This window comes from Puma concolor, chromosome D4 (genome assembly GCF_028749965.1).
Source record: "Puma concolor isolate L17-30 chromosome D4, mPumCon1.1.hap2, whole genome shotgun sequence".
Lineage (NCBI taxonomy): Eukaryota > Metazoa > Chordata > Mammalia > Carnivora > Felidae > Puma > Puma concolor.
In genome coordinates this window covers 75586636-75607556 of record NC_141679.1, presented here as the reverse complement: position 1 = coordinate 75607556, position 20921 = coordinate 75586636, and the positions used below count along the sequence as shown (strand labels likewise).

Sequence of the window (20921 nt, the reverse complement as noted above, 5' to 3'; positions counted from 1 at the left end):
TGAGCTATGGATTTAGATATAGATCTGACTTCAAATTCTGGGTCTATCTATCACCATCTATGTGCCTTAGAGCAAGCAACAATATTCCTTCATGGGGCTCCATCCTTTGATTTCTCTGTGAGAATGACTCCCTAATGTAGGTCTTCATTTTCTACTGGTATAGTCAACCACCTGCTAAACACATTCACCTGGGGTTTCCTTTGATGCTTCAAATATGAACAAAAGAAACCCTGTTATCTACTCCCCCCTCCCAATATCTGTTGTCCTGTTCTTTCTTTCTGCCCATGGACCCCCAGTCATGTTGAATCAGAACATAAATCCTGCTGGTTCTTCTCCCATAGCTCTACAACACACCTCTTCCTTCCTCGCTTCATGGCATTTCATTCCCTTGCCTGGGCACATGTTTCACACTAGCCCTTACACCACAGCCAGAAAAATCACCTTGACCAAAATACCCTTCTACCACCTCCACCACCATTGAAAAGCCATCAATGACCTTCTGACCAAGAAAAGAGTACACACTTTTTGGCCTGGTCCTCAAGGCTCTTCATAATCTGGGCTCAGCTTCTTCCAGCATCATCTCCCAGGGCTCCCCCACCTAAGGCCTCTGCTCCTGTCATATCATTCACTCCATATGCATGCATTCATTCCATTCACTAAGTATTTGTGGAATACCCACTTTGAGCCAGGCATTAGGAATATAGTGAGTGAATAAGCAGACACAGACTCTTTATGGTGGAGTAGACAGACAAATGGCAGATTGTGAACTCCTGGTTAAACATGATAGACTGACCACAGAATTTACATGTTTTCCTTCCTCTTGTTAAATGAAAAAAAATGTTTAAGGTGTAAGTGGACAACAAATTATAATGAAATTTTGGAAGACGGTATGTAGACAGATGAGCAATGATCGACTTAGCAGAATGGAAAAAAAAAAAAACTTCAGTATAAAATCCTGGAGACATGTATGCTTACAAAAATCAGTCCTGTGCGTTGCTGAATACCTGCAAAGTGGGACCCTCAGAGACCTGATGCTCTACAGAAACAAGGGACAAGACATGAGGCTACCCACGAGGCTGGGCACAGAAAGGAAGAGTAAGAACCTTAGATTCCCCCTTGGTCATACAGAACCTGATGGCTGCCCTGCAGGAAGAAGACAGGAGAGATAGTATCTGGAGAAATTGTTGTAAGAAGCTTCAGACTCATGCACATTAGGCACAGAGCAGAACAGAGGTGATGCATGGGACTAAAAATAATCATGCCATGGCACGTCACCATGAGATGCACTGATAAAAAGATGATTCTAAAAATTCCTAGATGGAGGGTTGGGAGAGAGAAGAATATCACATACAAACATATACAAATAAACAGAATTGCAATCAGTCATCTACCAGAAATTCTAGAAGCTGGAAAGCCTCCAAAGTTCTGGGGAAATTTTTAATCTAGAACCCATGACTTAATTTCACGATCAACAAACCGAGGGATGGGGCATATGGAAATTTTCAGACTTAGGAAGACTCAGAAAATTTACCTTCCACACTCTCTCTTTTTTAGGAAGTTACTTGAGAATGTGCTCCAGCTAAGCAAAGGAATAAAACCAAAAAGAGGAAGATGCAGAGACCCAAGAAATAAGGGGTCCAAAACAAGAAAGCAATGAAGGGAAATCCCAGGATGCTAGCAGGGCAGGACATAAAGAGAACAAGCAGTACAGACAGCCTCAGGGTGGAGGGCTCTAGGACAAGAGATGCAGGAAAATAAAAACAGCACACATTAATATCTGGTGTGTTTTATCATTTAAAACAAGGGCTTGCAAAGAGGCACCCACGGACCAATCCTACTTGCCAATTGTTTTCTGTAAATAAAGATTAATTGGAACATGGCCATGCCCATTCATTTACATACTGTCAGTAGCTAGATTACATGTTGTCCTTGACTGAGTTCCCTCTGTAACAGCTGAGCTGAGTAATTGCAACAGAGACTGTCTGCACTGAAAAGTATAAAATTCTTACTATGTGATATTTTACATAAAGATTTTGTCAACCCCTGTTTAAAAGGGGAAAAAAGGGGGCGCCTGGGTAGCTCAGTTGGTTAAGTGACCAAAACTCTTGATTTTGGCAAAGGTCATGGTCTCTTGGTTTGGCTCGTGGGATCCAGCCCCACTAACAGTACAGAGCCTGCCTGGGATTCTCTGTCTCCCTCTCTCTCTCTGCCCCTCCCTCATTTGTGCACGCTCTCTCTCAAAAAATACATAAATAAACTTTTAAAATTAAAAAAAATAAAAGGGAAAAATTACTGATCTGATAGAATGGGTAACAAAAAATAAAAAGGATAAGAATAGGTTTAGAAAGAAAAAAAAACCCACACAGATTAGGGGTAAAGAGGCCATTGTAAACTCAGGACATACAAAGTTGTACAAGAAAAGAAAGGATGCTAAGATAGTACTTGGACTCTGTGGTGAATAACATTTGCTTGATTGTAAAAACATGCACACTGATTCTGATTCATCCAAAAATTATGATATAAATATTCAGGGAAAAGGAGAGGACAAATGAGATGTACGAAAGGTCAAAATTGTCACCCTACTATAGCAGGAAGTCAATAGAAGTCTGACATTGATAAATCAAGAGATTAACAATATAAGCATATTTTCTGGAAATACAGAGGCATATGCCATAAGAAATCATGAAAAAGCTAAAAAGTGGTTTGTCTGGTGAGCAGGACCGAAAGTGGTAGGGATTGGTAAGCAGGGCACTGCTGTTTCCATTATAAATATTTCAATATTTTTTTAACTGTGTATACATATTATTTGATGAAGTAACAACTTTCAAAAATACACAATCTCAAAAATTACAGAAGATACTAGGTTGTAAGCTAGCCAGCTAGCCAGTTTAAGTGAAAGGGCCTCCCAGAAAGAAGGACTAGCATGTGCAAAGGGCTGGGAGTAACATTGAGAGTGATGATTTAAACAACTGGAAGTGGATGGAACTGGCTGGAGTTGAGAGTGTGGATACAGAAGGATTCAGAACCAAACTAGCAAAGACAGCAATAAGGAGACCATGATACCACCATGAAGCACCCCAAAGGCATTGTTCAATCACTGGCTGATAACATCATCAGTGGATTCACAAAAAAAATGACCAATATTTGCAGCAAATTTCTTCCCTTCATGAGTTTTGCACTAAAAACAGACTCAAATCCATGACCCAAAGAAAGAAGTTACTGTACAATCAGAAAGTAGAGCCAGATGGTATTTGTTTCCTTCAAGATGCTATGTCAAATTCTTCTATAAGCAATAAGGGGACCTCCCAATGTCCCTCTCAGCTTTGAAAGTGACCTGCCTTTCTCAAGTAAACTCTTGTTCCCACACCTACCTACTCCACCCCCTTAATCTTCCCTGGAATTTTGGGTGCAGAATTCCCTCCAATCTCTTTTTGAGCTCCCATTTGCCACTCTTCCACCAAATCCAAAATCTTGGTCTTTGCCATCACTTGAGTGATTTCCTAAGTGCCCTGTTCTCCATTCCCTTATCATTCTGTTCTAGATGTCTCAAACAGACTTGGATCTTTCAAGGAAGGACCTGAGAGATGCTCCCTCCCCACCTTCATGAGGAAAATGGACCCCAAGGAAAGAAATTATTTTCCCCAACATGAGGCAGCAAACCGAGGGCAGAATCGGGATCACAATGCAGATTGCACCACTTTTGGTTTGTGAGGGCCTCCCTTAGGACTTCAGGGAAAAAAGCTACTAGACACAAGTTGGCAAGAGCCTGAGATTGTGAAATTCTCAGAAATGAATTTCCTTTTTTTTCCCCCCAGAGGAAAATCCAGAGGATTTTTCCTCAATTAAATAAATAGCAATTAATATTTGGGGAAATGTGTTCTGATTATATTTTACAATTTATGTGCTTGGGTTAAGGTATACCCAGATGTAATTATTTTTGTGAAATAGCAGTTAAGATTCTGCAGATTAACTGCCACTTTCTTTAGAAGTAGCAGGAAGTCTCCACATTATTGCTGCTGATGTTTTCTTGTAGGAATTCCTAGGACTTAATTACAAATTATTTTTATTGGACTGGGATGAAGCAGCACTGAATTAATAATGTGTCCTAAACATTAATTTAGTCAGTGATGCTCAGTCATTTTGGTCTCAAGGCTCCTTAGCCTTTTGGAAATCAAGAACCTCAAAAAACTTGTGTTGGTATGGGTTTATCAATAGATATTATTCGAAATGAAAACTGAGAAACTTGACTTATTCATTCATTTAAAAATACCAATAATAAATTACATGTTGACATACATGATATTTCTGTTTTTAACAAAACACTATATTTGCAAAAAAATAGAAGAGTGGCATTGGTTTTACGCTTTTGCAAATCTTTTTCATGCCTGGCTTAGTAAGAAACCATTGGAAAATCACATCTGCTTCTTCATTCAGTCTTTTGCAGATATCCCACGTCATACAGCCTCTGCAAAAACACCACTTAACACTCATGAGTGAATGAGCTTGAAAGAGGCCAAAAACATCTCGGTATTTGTGAAAATAGCTTTGACTTCATGGGAACCCTAAAAAGTTTCCAGGGATCCTCAGGGGACCACATTTTAATTACTGAAAACCAGAACTGCTGGTTTAATTAAAATAAAAAAGCAAAACGTATTTATTCACTCAAACATTTGTGCTTTTACACTTACCCTTCCCAACCAACCAGAGAAGAGATATGTGTATATCCCACCACGTATAAGAACGTGTTTGTTAGTAAGGACATTGGTGAATTTGTTTTTAAACATTTTGGATGCATAAGCCATGACTCAAGGGTCCGTGGGAATTTTTGAGCAGACACCCAATGGCCAAAGTGATGTCATTCAAAGGTGATGGACTTACTTTAGTAAGTAGTTCTTGAATGTTCATTGGGGGCAATTCATTTGGATCCGCCACTCATTCAATAGCTTACCCCACTTCCAATCCATCTGTGTGAAGTCTAGATTCCCGTTTCAGGAAGCAAGGTATTTTATTTTGAAGACTTCTCTTTTCTTGTTTGTGTCACTTTGGGTGGGGAGACAATGCCCTAAAGTTGGCATCTGCAGAGCAAAACAATTACCATATCAGTAGTCAGCTGCGCAAATATCAATTTGCACTTTTCTGAGTGCTGGAGTGGAGGGTGAAGAGGACCACGGCAAGAAGTGATATGTACGGTATAAGGACTGAGGTTGTGCAGTGAGATGGAACTGGTTTCCAATCTCTTTCTGCGATTTGTGCAAGCTGCAGGATTCTGGGAGTCTCAATATCTCCCTTGGTTAAACGGGATGACAATGCCAGTCTCCCAGGGTGGCTGGGAAGTTCCTATGGGGTGATGCATGGAATGTGCCTACCGCTGCACTTGACCCACAGGAGAGCTTCATAAATGGCAGCTGTGATGATGCAGATCGTGGTAATGACAATGCAGCAACAGCCCTGTGGTTGGCACAGCCAGTTGACTCAAGGACCCACAGAGGGGCTTCGATGCGGAAAGAAGCCTCCCTTCCCTACTATGTTCTAGCAGTGAAAGCCATGTTACAGATCCTCAATTATGCCAGGCTCCTCCCACCTCAGGGCTTTTTCCTAAACACTATTCCCCCTGCCTGGAAGCACCTGAGCCTCTCTGTACTCACAGTCACCCAGTCTGCCATGTGTGTTCCACAGGAAAGCTCATCAGGTTTTCCACAAAATCCATAAACAACTAGAAAGGTTTTCTTTGACACTCCTACCCAGTCTCCTCAAGGACACAATCACCCTGAGCTATTTGCTTGATGTCAGCTAATCTGTTTGCCCAAAAAATATGCACATGAGAGCCCCTCTTCCCAGACAACCTCCTGGGGATTTGGGCTTGGGCTTCCCTCTCTCCCTGCCCTTTTTCTTCCAAAATCTTGTTTGGGAACTTTGCTAATTAAAATGGCTGATCTCTTTTGCCTACAAACAAAGAGAGTGCTAATAATCCAAGTATCTCTGTATAATTCTTGGACATTACTCTGAGGGTGATGAACTGTGGTGCAACTCCCTAATTTGTCCAAATTCCCACAGGTCACAAAGCACATCACACAGCCCTCTTCCTCTCCCTGACCCATCGGTGAGCTAAAAGTTAGCAGACTGCCATTCACTTTTGTTCTCAAGACTACTGTTTTAGTTCATTGAAGACCCATGGCTTTGTTTCAGCATATCGAGAACTAGCCTGAAAAGAGAACAGGTGAATAGCAGACATTTAGACCACAGCCATCATTTCAAAAATAAGACAGCTCCTGTTAAACTGATAAAACCACAAGAGGGAAAACTGAATCTCCACAGTGGCTTCCACAGTGATTTTCTGATCATTGCCTCAGACTTTCCCATTTAGGTTATCCACCTCTGTCCTGCTACATTATTTTTTTAACAAGTTTTCTTTAAGTTTATTTATTTATGTTGAGAGAGAGAGAGAGAGAGCAGAGAAGGGGCAGAGAGAGAGGGAGAGAGAGAATCCCAAGCAGGCTCCACACTGTCAGCCCAAAGCCCAACATCGGGCTCAAACTCACAAACTGTGAGATCATGAGCCAAAATCAAAAGTCAGATGCTTAACTGACTGAGTCCCCCAGGCACCCCTAAATTACATATTTAAACACAGCTCTAAACTTGCCACTCTTCTCGAAAATGTCTAATGTGCCACCACTGCCCACAGCCTAAAATTTCAGCTCCTTACCCTGATATTTGCATCCTTCTGGCTGCATCCCACTTCATCCAATTTCTCTTTCTTTGCAACTCCACCTCCCATGTGCAAATGCCAGGTAGCCCAGTGTAAGACTGTCTTGATGAAGGGGGCAATGCGCTGATTTACATTCAAGCCAAAGCTTCTCTCATTGGTACACAGACCAGCTACTTTGAATAGTACTGCCTCATACAGTTCTCTTTCCCTGGAATGCCTTCCACCATCAAAGGTAAGATCATCTATCCTTTAAAGCCACTCACGTGCTACAACCTCCAGGAAGTCTTACCTATTCATCCCCACTGAAAACAGTCTGTCATTCATACTGCTTCTTATACTACTTACTATCATGTCTTATATTAAAATTCTATATACCCATATCCTAAGTCTTCCAATAGGCTACTTGATGGAAAGACTATGCCTTATATGCCTCTATTTCTGCCTCCCTCTCCCCCTTAACCCATACAGGTCCTGGCATACAGTGTCAATTAATGGCCTTAAGCAAATTAATTGATAAATAGGTCAAATTTGATCATGACACTTTCCTGTCTAATCTCCTTCTGCATCAATGGCTTCCATTGCACACAGATGAAACCCTAACTCCCTAACAGCAGCTATAAAGCCAGGTATGTTTGTCCCTGTTCACTTTTCCAGGCTCATGTGGCACCACTTCTGCTTGGTGCCTACATACATGTCTCTCCCCCATATGTCCCCTGAACACATAAAATTCTCTCTGGCCTTGGGGCCTTCATACATGCTCTTCCCTCTTTCTAAAATCCACTTCCTCCCATTAATTTTCCAGTCCATAATTTCTGACATTTCAGGTTTCAACATAAAAGCCACATCCTCAAAAAGACCCTCCTGAGTATATTTTAGTCAGGTCCCTGGCAGGAAACAAATGTCACATACCAAGTGGGTGAAATGTTAATAAAGAGCCGATATACCAAGGTATGGCCAGGGTTAAGGGATACCAAGAGATAGCACAGTTAGTCATGGCTAGTAACAGCAGCAAGCCATTACCTCACCTTGGCCTGAAGCAGAAGGGGAGGGAACACGTGCCAGAGCCTGGAGACAGCAGGTGTAAGAAGAAGGCTACCTTACAGAATTGGTGGTCTTCACTTGAGGGTCACAACTAAGTAGCAAGATCTGATAGAAAAGGAACGAAGGACATAAATACCCCAGCCTCCTGCTTCTCCCACTGTCCCAGCGGCCGATTCTCAACTGAGAGTAGAGAAGCCCTTTGAAGGCAGCCCAGCCAGGGCAGCCTCCCAGGTATGGTGGAGAAGTGTGGGAAGAAGGATGACAGAAGCTACCCAGCACACCAGCCATTCCCAGGTAGACCCTCCTGTTATTCTGCCTCATAGCAACCTATTCTTCTTCTCCTTAGTGTTCAATAAAACGTTCACCCTCGTATCTTTTTGCTGAATGTCTACAAGCACTTTCAAATTTTAAGTTCCATGGCGATGAAAGGCATGAGTCTTATTTGATGTGCTCACTGCAGCATTCCCAGAAGCTAGCCTATCATAGGTGCTGGATAAATACTCACTAGTAAATGTGTGAACATGCAGATCAGTCAGACATAGTAATACATGTAATTAGACACGTACACATCTCAGTTTCAAAGGGAGAAACCTCCTCTACAGAATTAAGAAATGCCAGGAAATTTCACATCAAAGTCAATTCAATGAAAACAAAATGCTGCCTAGCATAGAAAATCAAACTCTAGCTTCAAAAAAAAGTTGATCATTTTCTAAGAAGAGAAGAAAAAAAGTCTTTCCTATTAACCTGCTGTGAAAACACTCTGAGCCAGACTAGATAAGCTATCGTTGTGTTATACTGAATTGTTCTCTACCCTAGTCCACACTGCACATTTAAATAAGGTCAAGTGCAAGCATTCCTTGTTGAACTCTATTTCCAGCAAAACCTTGGCAGCTTCCAAACCCAATTTATAGCTTCAAGAGAAGGAAAGTGCTAGCAAACCCTCCATTCTCTCCTCCTGGTCTTAGGTTTTCATGCATCTCCCAAAAGCCTAGATTTCTATGAGCTCTTATGGTAATATTATGAGGAATACAGATACAAAACTTTTAAATCAAATTCAACTTAAGTTTGTATTACATGGGAAGTGTATTTTATAGAAAGCTGAATTTCACACCCAACCACAAATGTCTACATTTGCTTCTCCCCTCTGTCCCCCAACACATTCGCACTTTGTCAAGGAGGGAGAAAGTCTTCTTCCTTAGGGCATTTTACACAGTATGATTTCAAATACTTCATCTTTCTTTCAGTACCTCAAATGTGTCATGTGCCATGTTCTCTCCAACCACAGGACTTTCATGTTTGCTGCTCCCTTTCACTGGAAGATGCATCCCTCTTTTCTCCAACTAATTCTGCAAAAATAGACTAATATTTATACCTAGATCATAGAGTGGTTATGAGGACTCATCGGGATAATAATGTAATTAAGATAGTATACATAAGACACGTTAAGCAGCTCCTGGCACATAGTATGATCTTGTTTGTTTGTTTGCTTGTTTTAGTAATCTCTACATTCAATGTGGGGCTCAAATTAACCACCCCAAGATCAAGAGCCGCATGCTCCTCCAACTAAACCAGCCAGGCGCCCCATGATCTTGATAAAAATGTAATCATCATTATCATTAGAAATTACTCCCAAATTAATCTTCAGATCTGTTATCAAACGTTACTAGCTCAGGAAGACTTTATGTCCCCCAGATTAAGTTGAGTATCCCAATCATGCTCATTCCTGTGACTGGCTACCTAATTACAACCCATAATTAGATGAGATTCAAATAATCATAAAAAGAATATATATGTCCATGACTAGGCAGAAAGAAAGAAAAGAAGAAAGAAAGAAAGAAAGAAAGAAAGAAAGAAAGAAAGAAAGAAAGAAAAAGGAAGGAAGAAAAAGAAACAGAATTTAGGTAGCAAACAAATTTATTGGTCTCCACTCTATCTCTAGTTTCTAGGAAAATGTTTCACACTTAGTGGTCAAAATACAAGTTAAATGAGATGAACGGACATCATCTCCTTCTCTGACTGTGGCACTATAATCACCATAATTTTCCACACATTTCCTTCATATTCATTATTTCAAGAGTTTTAAAAGTAAGTATTTGAGGGAATGGATGTATCAAGAAGCCAAATGACCAGAGATTCAAGTTCCCAGAGTCACAGGTGGACCAGAACCCAAGTATCCATACTTCCAATCATATAACATCCTGAGTACAAGCAGAAAATGGCACAAGGTGTCTGTTATGGACTGAATTTTTATCTCTTCCCCAAATTCATATGTTGATGCCCAACCCCTAATGTGAATGTCTTTGGAAATGAGGCCTTGAGAGGTAATGAGGTTTAGACGAGGTCATGAGGGTGGCATCCTCATGATGGGATTAGTGCATTTATAAGAAGAGACCAGAGAGCTTGCTTTCCTTCTCTTGGCTACATGAGACAGTAAGAAGGCAGCCATCTTCAATACAGGAAGGGAACTCTCACCAGAACCCAACTGTGGTTGCACCCTATCTTGGACTTCCTAACCTCCAGAGCTGTAAGAAATAAACGTTGGCTGTTTAAACCACCTTGTCTATGGTATTTTGTTATAGCAGTCTGAGCATACTAATACAGTCTCCTGTGGAGGACAGGAGGGTGTGGTACTCTGCTGCAATCAAGAGGCCCTCAGTCTTCTTTATATAGTTTCTCATACAATTGTTAGAGCCAACTGTTAAAGATTAGTTCTGAGAGAGTGTATGAAGAAAATGCTTATGTTTACCACACTATTTCTTCTTCCTGGACACACAGAAACGCTGCATTTTCCAGCCTCCCCTATTCTTAGATTGGGGTCATATGGCTAGTTCTAGCCAATATAATTCAGGCAGTTGTGGTATTAGCCACTCCCAGGCATGAACTATAGAATATTCCATGTGCAGTCTCCCACACTCTCTTCCCTCTCCATAGCCAATTTGGAGACCATAAAGGTTACCCATTCCCTGATAGACTTCATATAAATGAGAAATACATTTTTGTTTTCTTAAGTCCCTGATATTTCAGGGCTAATTTGTTCCTGCTGCCTATCCTAGTAGTATCCTGACTAATACAAAGAGGCAGAGTGAAAAAAAAAAAAAAAGGAAATGAAGAAACCAAGAGTTTGACATCAGCTTATAATATGACATTGAAAAGTCATCTCTCTGGATCTGAATTTTTCATCCATTATACAGAGACATGAATATATCATCATGTATGGTCCTTGATTTTGCAAATTACCTACTGACTGGACTCAGTACTTCATATATGCTTCCCTCCCACACATACACAACCTCTGGAACTGGTGGTAAAGCACACTGTTTTACTAAAGAATGTTTGGGGTGATAAAATGGATTATACCTAGAATGACCATATGTATATGGTTTGAGCTAGGACAGTGCCCAGTTAGACCCATTTTCCCAGTGTAATTCAGTGTAATTATTAATATAAGAGTCCCTTTGGCCTCTAAGGCATCCTGGTTTAGACAATAAATTATAAGTTAAGCTGGTTATATATTACACACAATATATAGCAACTCTTACCTGACATCTCCAAGCTGAGACTCTACCATCCCCCACACCGTTTCCTGGAGTGCTTTCCTGGATCTCCTGCACGCAGCTCATTAGGTGAGAAAGAGCTCAGAGAAATACACCAACTCATAACTCCTCATCATATTTCATTACTTTAAACTAGTCATATGGCCCACCTTATCTACAGTCATTGTAGACTTCATGGTGATCTTATGTGCTCAGAAACAAAAACAAATAGGTAAGTATGAGTGAAGGTTTACCAAAATGCCTTTGCCTTCTCTTTGGGAAAATGACTACGGTTTGACCTCAAAGCAGTATCCCCTGATTAAGGTAGGATGACATGGCTAATGGGGGAAATGATCTCTGATTAATAAACAGCCTCTATATGGGGCAAACTGTGCCTAAATACCTGGTGGAAAGCCATAGATTTGGGACTTTGGAAGCTGTGAAAACAGATATTGGTTCCAACAGAGCTTGGGGCTTTTAAAACAGAGTGGTCCCTATACCCAATGGTATAGTCTCATTATGAGGACACCTGTGTTGTTGGGGGGAGAAGGAAAATAGACCGTAGACTGCCATGAAGATGCCCACTGAGGAGACTCTCTTGGTGCTATGGTCTTGGCCTGCTGTGTTTCCTCTACTGTGTCCTTCTAAGGGAAGTCATGTGGGTTTGGTTATCTACTCTATGCAAATAATGGCCCCTAGAGAGAGAACATCAGCAGGACCTGGAACTTGTTAAAAATGCAATCAGCCCTACCCCAGACCTACTGAATTAGAATCAACATTTTCACAAGATCCGCAGGCAATTCCTCGGCATGAAGGTTAAGAGGGAGTGGTATAATAGATGAACCCAGGATCAGAACTGGTGGTCACTCAGAAGGGGCATAACAGTGGACACAAGCTAATTTCTGCCACTCTTACTCATCCCCAGGTCAAATCAATATCCATGCATATTTTCCTCTTTTTGTTTCTAGTTTTTGCTTGTAATCACAAAATTACTGATTACAAGTAAGAGAGGTTAGATCCTTCTATTTTAGTTTACAATTAATCAATTAGCCTTCAATCCCAATGCAGCCGAGACAATAGCTTCCACAATGTTCTAAATGTATTAATTTTTAAACACTCACAACAGGTGTTCTAGGGTGTTTTAAACAATATCAACCCTTTAACCACACTGAAAGGGAAAACAATTGCTGTCCCATTGCCAATGACAAATGAGACAGGGGGCCAAGTAGACCCCCTCCAAATTCCTCTCCCCCCAACATGCTATCACATTAAAGCAAGAGAAAGAGGAAAGAAAGGCAAAGCCATGTGACCTCAGGGGTAGAAGCCAGTTTTGTTCAGCCCACTCCTTTAAGAGACATTCACAGGGAAACCAAAGACAGGATCTCATAACAGGAGTTCAGTGCCAAGAGCACTTTGACATGCCATGTCTGAGTGCCAGTCCCTTAAGGACAGGGGTCTCATCTTCTAAGGTTTGACCAAACAGAAGGATGAGCTCCTTGGGCTGATACCTTATGCTCTTTCAGTTCCCATTGAGGGTTTCCAGCTTGTCCGGCTATTTGTCAGCTATACAAATACACAATTGTATACAAATACAAATGTGAGGGACAGAATGGGATATCCCAGAAAGCAACTTCACAGAGGAAGGAGAAAAGGGCACACAGGGCTGTGTCAACCACTCTGTGGGTTGGTTTCAGAGGGAGAAATTTAATTTTAATTCTTATATATTCCACATTCCCTAGAAAGAGGTAGTGAAAGGTAGTACATGATATTCAGACAAGGAAATAATAGATTTTCCTATGACCTATAGGAAACTACATATATTAAAACAGAAAACAACATTATATGTGCACTATTGTCCCACAATATTGCTTGTGGTCTCCCCTCTGCGTACAGATTCTAGGTTGTTTCTAGTACCCTTCTGTACCAAAAGCAACACATATTCATTGTAAATAATTTGGGACAAACATAAACATATATAACATGAAAATAAAAGAGTAAATATGCTTAGCAAAATTGCAGCTGGGAAGTTGCAGGAGGGAATAGAAGAAGGAAGGCGAAAATAAGAACAAATGAGCAAAGATGGAGGGAAAGAGCTTGGGAAGGGAGATGGAGAATGCAAAGGGGGAATGAGGTCTTTGATGATTTGATCCGGGATGATGGAGGAGGAGTTTGGTTGCCTAGATAAACTCAGTGGTTTATGTATCTAGATTGGTGTCTAACACTTCAAGCCAACAAAAGGAAGAGTCCCGATCCCTTCGACAAATGTCAACTGAGTGCTCACCATGCACCAGGAGGTATTCTAAGGTGTTTAAACAATATCAACCCTTTAACCACGCTGAAAGGGAAAACGATTGCTGTCCCATTGCCAATGACAAATGAGATGGGGGGCCAAGTAGACCCCCTCCAAAAAGTTTCAAGCATTTACTTCACAGTGAGTGCTCGGCAAATGTTTGCTTGAGTAGAAGGAGGAGGGAGAGATGTGAAGTCAGGCCTCTATTTCCAAGACAATGCTCTGAGCCCTTCTCCACCCATGCATACTCCACTACATCTTCACTGAGGGTACATTTCCCATTGAGGTGCTCCACACATTTTTCCATTCGTTAACACCTTTTGGGTTCCCTCTCATTGATCATCTCTCTTCGGACACTCACATTTTGTTCTTTCAGTCTAACAATAAGCCCCTTTCTTTGTACAGCTGAAAGTTTGATGTTAAGAAGCCAAGGTTATGTTGGGACTTTTTTGTTCTCCTTCCCAGTAAAGATAACAGCCACAAAAAGTGAATTGGTGCATTCTGTTGTGGTTGACATGTTTTCTCCTCTGTTTTTTGCTTCACAACTGCAAATACGTGGCACTGCACAGCCAGCACATCTGTTCAACTTGAGATGGTTTACGAGGGGAATAAATCAATTTTTACTTCAAAAGCAGGACCCATTGAGCTTCAAATTTCTTAGAAATAAAAAAAAAAGAAAAGAAAAGAAAAGCTAGCCCACTTTAAAGAGAAAAGAAAAGGTCATTTCCTGATTTTGCTAATATCAGGAAACAACACTTTAGGACATCTTTCAGTGTTAACCTCAACCCCCAACCAAGTCCATAAATCTAGCACAACCAGAGGATAGAGGTTGTATTCTACATAAAAGAAGTCTGAGTAACTCAGAAGTGAGCCATTCTTCTCGTCAAATGAAACAGATCCTAAACTTCTGAAAAGTTTCCAAATTTCTCTTTCTCCCCCCTACCCCCTTCTTTCTATTTCTCCTTTTTTTCCAAATAACTTTTGTTTGTTGATTTCTTTGCCCACCAATTATATTCCAGTCACTCTTCCAAGAAGATACTAATTTCCTTAGACATCTATGTGTCAGTTCCATCTGCTTTTATTTTGAGACATATGTGTGCCCTTACACTTAGGGGCAAGGACCAGAGTAGGGAAAGAGATAGGAGTTTGTAGAATGGAAGGCAGCAAGAGGGGAGGCATCAGGGAAAGGATCAGGCCTGGGATCTCTTCTCTGAAACAAGCTCATATTTAGACTTCATTTAGGAAAATGGCACGGAGTCTTAAAACAAATGGTGTTTTTCGCAGTGTTAGGTATTTGAATTGGATTTATTAGGTAAATATACAATTTAAACCTTTATCGGGAACATGCTAGGTGTGGACACATGCAAGCTGTTTATTTACTCCAGGGACATGCTGTGTTCTCAAAGTGATTACAGTGCTGGTGGGGAGACAGAGCTATAGGTAGCTACCTAGAATACAGGCAATAGGATCTCATGGTGCTTATAGCAATTTGTTCTGCAGTCAGGCAGCCCTGGCTCAGAATGCCAGCTCATCACTCAATATCAATACGACCTTGGAACAACCATTTGGCAGCTCCAAGCCTTAGTTGTCTTATCTGCCAAAGGGGAATAAGAGCACTCATGAGATAATTGTACAAATTAAGTGAAACTATGAATGTAACATGCTTGGCACACAATATGAGCTCACTAAATGTAGGTGGTGGGTGTAATCATAAAACTATTACTGTCATCATTATTGACAAGAGGTAGAAATGTGCTCTGAAATCCTAAGGAGCAAAGAGAGATAGATTTCTTTCTGAAAGTCAGGGGTGGGCGCTCAGAGAAGGGACAATATTTGAACAGCAACTTCAAAAAATATGTTTTGAATTGCCAGAGCAAGAGATGTAAGAAAGGGCATTTGATGTAGTGGTGAGGATGCTGCCTGCATGAAAGCAGAGTCAGGGAAGAGATTAGTAAGCTAGGGGTTCAGAATAAACAGTGTACGTGGAGTGGAGCTAGGCTTTTGGTGGGATCAGAGCCTGAAAATGAGTCTTAGGAGAGGGCCAGGGAGGCCATGCAAGAAAACGTGACCAGGACTCCACAGACAAGGATGGATGCTGCAAGATTTTAAACTGGAAGAGGAAGGGAGTGAAATGACCTAGTACAATTTGAGTGGGTATTTATTTATTAAACTAATGTACACATCAAATATGTCACCTCAAGGAAGCCTCCCTGGAGAATGATAGATGAGCTTGGGTTTTCCCACCATGCACATAGAATGCCCTGAATTATCTGGTGTTAATATCAATTACATTGTATTGTAATTACATCTTTAATTGCCCATCTCACTCTCCTGATTGTAAGCCTCGCAAAGTCAGGGATGACGTGTGGTGTTCAATGCTGTAGGACACTGCCTAGCTCATAGTAGTGCCCTCAAACGCCCAATGGGTGATGCACCGTAGAATAAGTCATCCTGTCTCTCCTCACCTATGTTTTATTGATATGGAAATATCTTTTCCCAGCTTTGCAAAAAAATGCAGATTCTCCTCTCTTCTCTAGATGACAACAGATTTCTTAAGGACCATCTAACCTAGGAGTCTTCTAGTCCTTCAGCTCTCCTGGAAGCCCCTAGATGCCAGAAAAGTGATGTTCTTTTTTGTTGTTGTTTTGTTTTGTTTTTGCCTTGAATTCTCCACTGCCCTACTGTTTGTTTATTGCTAGTTCTGCATCACTGAAAATCATAAGACTATGTTTCTTTTAAAATATTCTAGTATTTTCACTTGTTAAGATTGGCTCTTATCCTGATTCATTGTGATGCCATGCATTAAATTCATAGATTACCATCAGCCATTTCAGAATATGCTATATATTTCAAAGCACCTATACAAGCAGCAAAAGGTCCATTTTTCCTTTTGAACTCATCTGCTTTTTACGATCAAAGAGAGTTATGCAACCCAGTATGTTTTCTTCTTTGCCCTGGTTACCAAGAAGCTCTGAAGTATACATGTTGTGCTCAACCGCTGAAAACTGTCATCCGCCTGGGTTTCTTAATCTCTTACTCCTTTTGCTTTACTCTACTTTACGTCTTGGCTCCTAACTTTTGCCTTGTTTTAATGGCTTCAGTTCTTATACATCTGTGCATTTAACTTGCCTCAAAACCTTTTTGAAGTGGGCAGGAATAACATGGGTGTGTGCATGTGATGTATATATTCATATATATGGATATTACATATCATGCATGAACACACACACATATTCCCAATGCTGAAAGTATACCTGTCTACATAGTTTCCAAATCTCTTCTGCCATGCTTCTCTTTCAGCTCCTGTGTCCTCTCCAATAGTCTACTTGGTCACACGCAAATGAGGGTATCTGGCTGCTTTACAATTAGTGAATCCCAAGAAAGAAACTTTTCACATGAAAACATGAGTTAGTAATATTAACATAAGTGCAGATTTTATGGAGGAGTCTGAGGAAACATATTTCTGTTCTTTTCTTCAAATCCCTTCTTTTGTAATACTGCCTTTAGTTGAGTTTATTTTAATACTCTAAATCAGGGGTCAGCAAACTTTTTCAGGAAAGGGCTAAGTAGTAATATTTTAGATTTTGTGGGCTATAAGGCCTCTGTTGCAACTATTCAACTCTGCCATTGTAATGCAAACACAGTTATAGGGATGCATAAACAAATGGGCATGACCGTTTTTTCAGTAAAACTTTATTTATAAAAATAGGCAGCAGGCTGATTTGACCCATGACTGTAGTTTTCTGTGACCCTAATCCTTCCACATTCACCGTATCTTCAGTCACTAGATTCTCTCAGTGCAGTGTCACTCTGGCCAACACCTACGCCCAATCTACTCATGTTAACCCCTGCAAAACAGAGGGCTGTCCGGTTAATGGGACAAGATCCTTCCTGCGTGTTTTATTGCTTGAAAATACCCTGGAAGAGTTTGCCCTTCTCTCACATATACTAATAGTTTTAAAAAATATTTCTTTCTACCACATACAGTGATCACCACAAGATAACTTTAGATAAATATTACAAACATATTTCCGTCTGGAATAGTATTTTTACAGCCTACAGCCATATTTGAGTTTAGAAAGTGGACTCAATCAAGAGACAGAAAAATGAATCTTCATGTCAACATTCTCCAATGACATGACCCTGATCGCTAACTTTTCTATGCCTTGGTTTTCTCATCTGCATAATGGGGATAGGACTCCATCTGCTCAAAGGCCAGAGCTTAGACCCAATGATCCCTTATAGACTCTTCCCAGAATTTAGACAGATTATTTTCCTAAACCAATGATTTCCAAATGGTTTCAGGAATTTCAATTCCCTGGGATACTTGTTAAAACAGATTTCTGGACCCCAGACTGAGTTTCTGATTGAGTAGGTCTAGGGTGGAGCCTAAGAATCTGCACCACCAAATTCCGCTAGTGTTGGCCAAGGTACCACACTTTGGGTCTGTATGATAGAGATATCACAGTTCTTTATACAGGGAAACAATGATGGGGCAGGGTGGGGGTGGGCAGTCCTATAGCTGGTTCCTCTTCATCTCTCCAAAATGCGGTTCTTTCTTGAAGGGATGAGAGATTAGTTCTGTTTGTCCACTAAGTCTCAGATGCTACAGCCACACCTCAGCCACACACTAACTACAGGCTGAAAGGAGGCTGGTGGTGACTCTCGTGGGGCCATGCTGGAACATAAAAGCTAATGGGCAGCCAAGTAACCCTGGAGAAGGACAGGGAAGTGCAGAACCATTGAGAAGTGACAGACAAATATGCCATCACACAATTCCTTTGTATAAGCCAAACTTCTAGAACCTTCTCTTTCCATAAACACAATATCAACACAAGCATTGACTGAGGGTTGATCATACAAAGGTCCAACACCAAATTGTGCAGGGTGGGAGGCAAGGAATCTGGAGAAGACTGCCCTCAAGAACCCTGAGTCTTATTATGCCAAATGCAAAAGTCACACATGTTCCCACACTTGGCAGAGGTCAAAACAAGTAGATAATTGGATATAATGTTGTGTGGCAGGACCATGGAGTATTCTGAAGAGAGGTTGTTGGCAAGAGTGGGAGACCTGGGCAGGCTTCCTTGGGAGGTGGAGGCAGGTGGCAGAGGCAAAAAGGATCTGAAGCAGCAGCAGGGGGAGGAGCCTGGCAAGCTGGTTGGAATATTAGCAGGGAGGGGATGAGAACAAGCACGTGACTTTATCTCTCTCCGTATGAACCCCCTCAGCTCATCTCCACCTCCCTGCCTCAGTTTCCTGATTTGAGGAATAAGGGTTTTGAGCTAAATCACAAGTTCACAAATTTTGTTCCATCCTGAAGGTACCCCAGGCTAAAAGGTAAATGAGCATGCTGGGCCCAGCCCTCCCCCCCAGTCTTGTTGCCCCTACATCAGCCAGAATAGCTCTGCTTTCTTACATTTCTATGCTCCCTGTACAGTTTAGCTTCCAGAATGGATTTCAAAGTCACTCAGCAAGAAACTCTATGAAAGCTCTTTCCATTTGTACATTGGGTGGCCAAATGGAAAGGAGAGAGAAGCCAGGCAGCACAAGGGATGAGACCACCAGGTTGGCCCAGCTAGAGTCTAGAGCAGCTGGGCAGCCAGAGGGGGTGAGACCAGCGGGGTGGGAACCAGGGAAGGTTGCAAGCTTGCGTGTGGTGGAGAGGCACAGCAGTGAGATCGGGCTCACAAGCTGCTGGAGAGGCAAACGGATCTGAAAATCTCAACTGCTCAGAAGGTTCTGAGTCAAAACAAAGGATGATTTTTTTCCCCCTTGTCAGCCTTCCCTCTCAGGACATTGTACTATATGCAAAACGTGTAACTGTAAGACAAACATTTTTTTCCGCTGCCCTTCTCAGCCCCACGGGCCTTCAGGAAGACCTGCACTTCAAGCACAGCTTTTTTATTTTTCAACACCTACAGCTTTCATTCCATAATCAGAAGTTTTCCACTTTCATCAAAGAGACTGAAGACAAGCCAAGGGAGGGCTCTGTTCTCAGCAGTGCCTGGCAGGTTATGGAGCCCCCTGGTACCTGCTCGCTGCCCGTACCCACCACTGGACACAGCTGTCTCACCAGATCAGCTGGGCATGCACCCTGAGGACACTGGCTTGCTTCATTCCTACCTCAGTGACCAAACCAGATGAACAGGTGCACCCACTTCTCCCAAAACCAGTCCCGACTTGGGGCCCAGGGGTCATCAGCTTCCTCAATTGCAAAATAGGTATACTTTATACTATTCGAGTTGGCCCAAGAAAATAATTTACCTCTTGATGACTCTTCTATCTCCAGGATCTGTGATCTTATAGATTCACAGGGGAGGAATATTCAGGCCAATCCCTAGAGCCTGACCCAATTCAGGTGATGCTCAGAAGTCTGGGTTTTTCTGCTCACAAGTCTGCAATTGTGGCATTGGCAATAATCCAAGCTGGGCTTTGGATACAAGACGTTTCCTTATGAGGAGCTGGGATTTCTTCTGGCTCTCAGAGATACACTGCAGCCAAAAATGAGCAGAAAGGCAGGGGAGGGCGGGCGCTACAGAGAACTGGGTACTTCCGAATGAAGTATTCAAAGAGCTACATCTGGAGGCACCAGCTATGCAGTGATTCATATTTTAAATGGGGTGTTGAAATGGAGATCATTAGTAACTGCAGATGTGACAGCTCTGTCCCCCAGATAATCTATTATAGCGGTCCGGAGTCTAGACTCAGCCCCAGGGGACCACTGGGAATGTTTAACCAGGATGGGCCAACACCTTTGCCAAGTCTATCCCCATTCATGGATTTCCCTTCCTAGACTATCTCATGTGATGTGTATGTCAAGGCATGGGGGGGCGGGGGGGAAGGGGAGGGGCATAGGACCTGCACAAGGACCCAAGGTCAATAGTGGGCAGGGCTGAGACCAGGGCTCAAGTTTTCTGTCTTCAAGCACAGTGATGATTGAATGCTTTAGCGTGGGCCATACAAGTATGGCCCTGCACCCAGGTGATCTCACTGATCAACATTTGCCACTTCGGTGGAGACAGTTTGCATGCTCTCTGATCCTCAGTTTTCCCATCCGTAAAAAGGAAATCGTAGCTGCGTCAGAGGGCAGAGGTGAGGGCGGAGTGACGCAATGTGTAGAGCACTTCTAGCAAGAGCACTGTGCCTGAGATAGTAGATAGAGGCTCAGCTGTAGCAGTCACATGCACACATACGTCACACATCACACACCACACACACAAAACGTGCACCACACACCATATGTGCACACCACACATGCGCGGCATGCACAGACCAGGCGCCCAGCGCCACGCACACACACAGCACCCAGAACACGCCCCCCACCATCTGCACCGGGGCACTTCCCCACCCC

The 20921-nt window shown here is 42.0% G+C and overlaps 1 protein-coding gene across 1 annotated transcript in view; it reads right to left on the bottom strand.

Moving 5' to 3' along the window:
* LOC147575015 (uncharacterized) overlaps positions 1-20921 on the bottom strand; it is a 285037-nt gene that overhangs the window by 62610 nt on the left and 201506 nt on the right. The window lies entirely within an intron of this gene.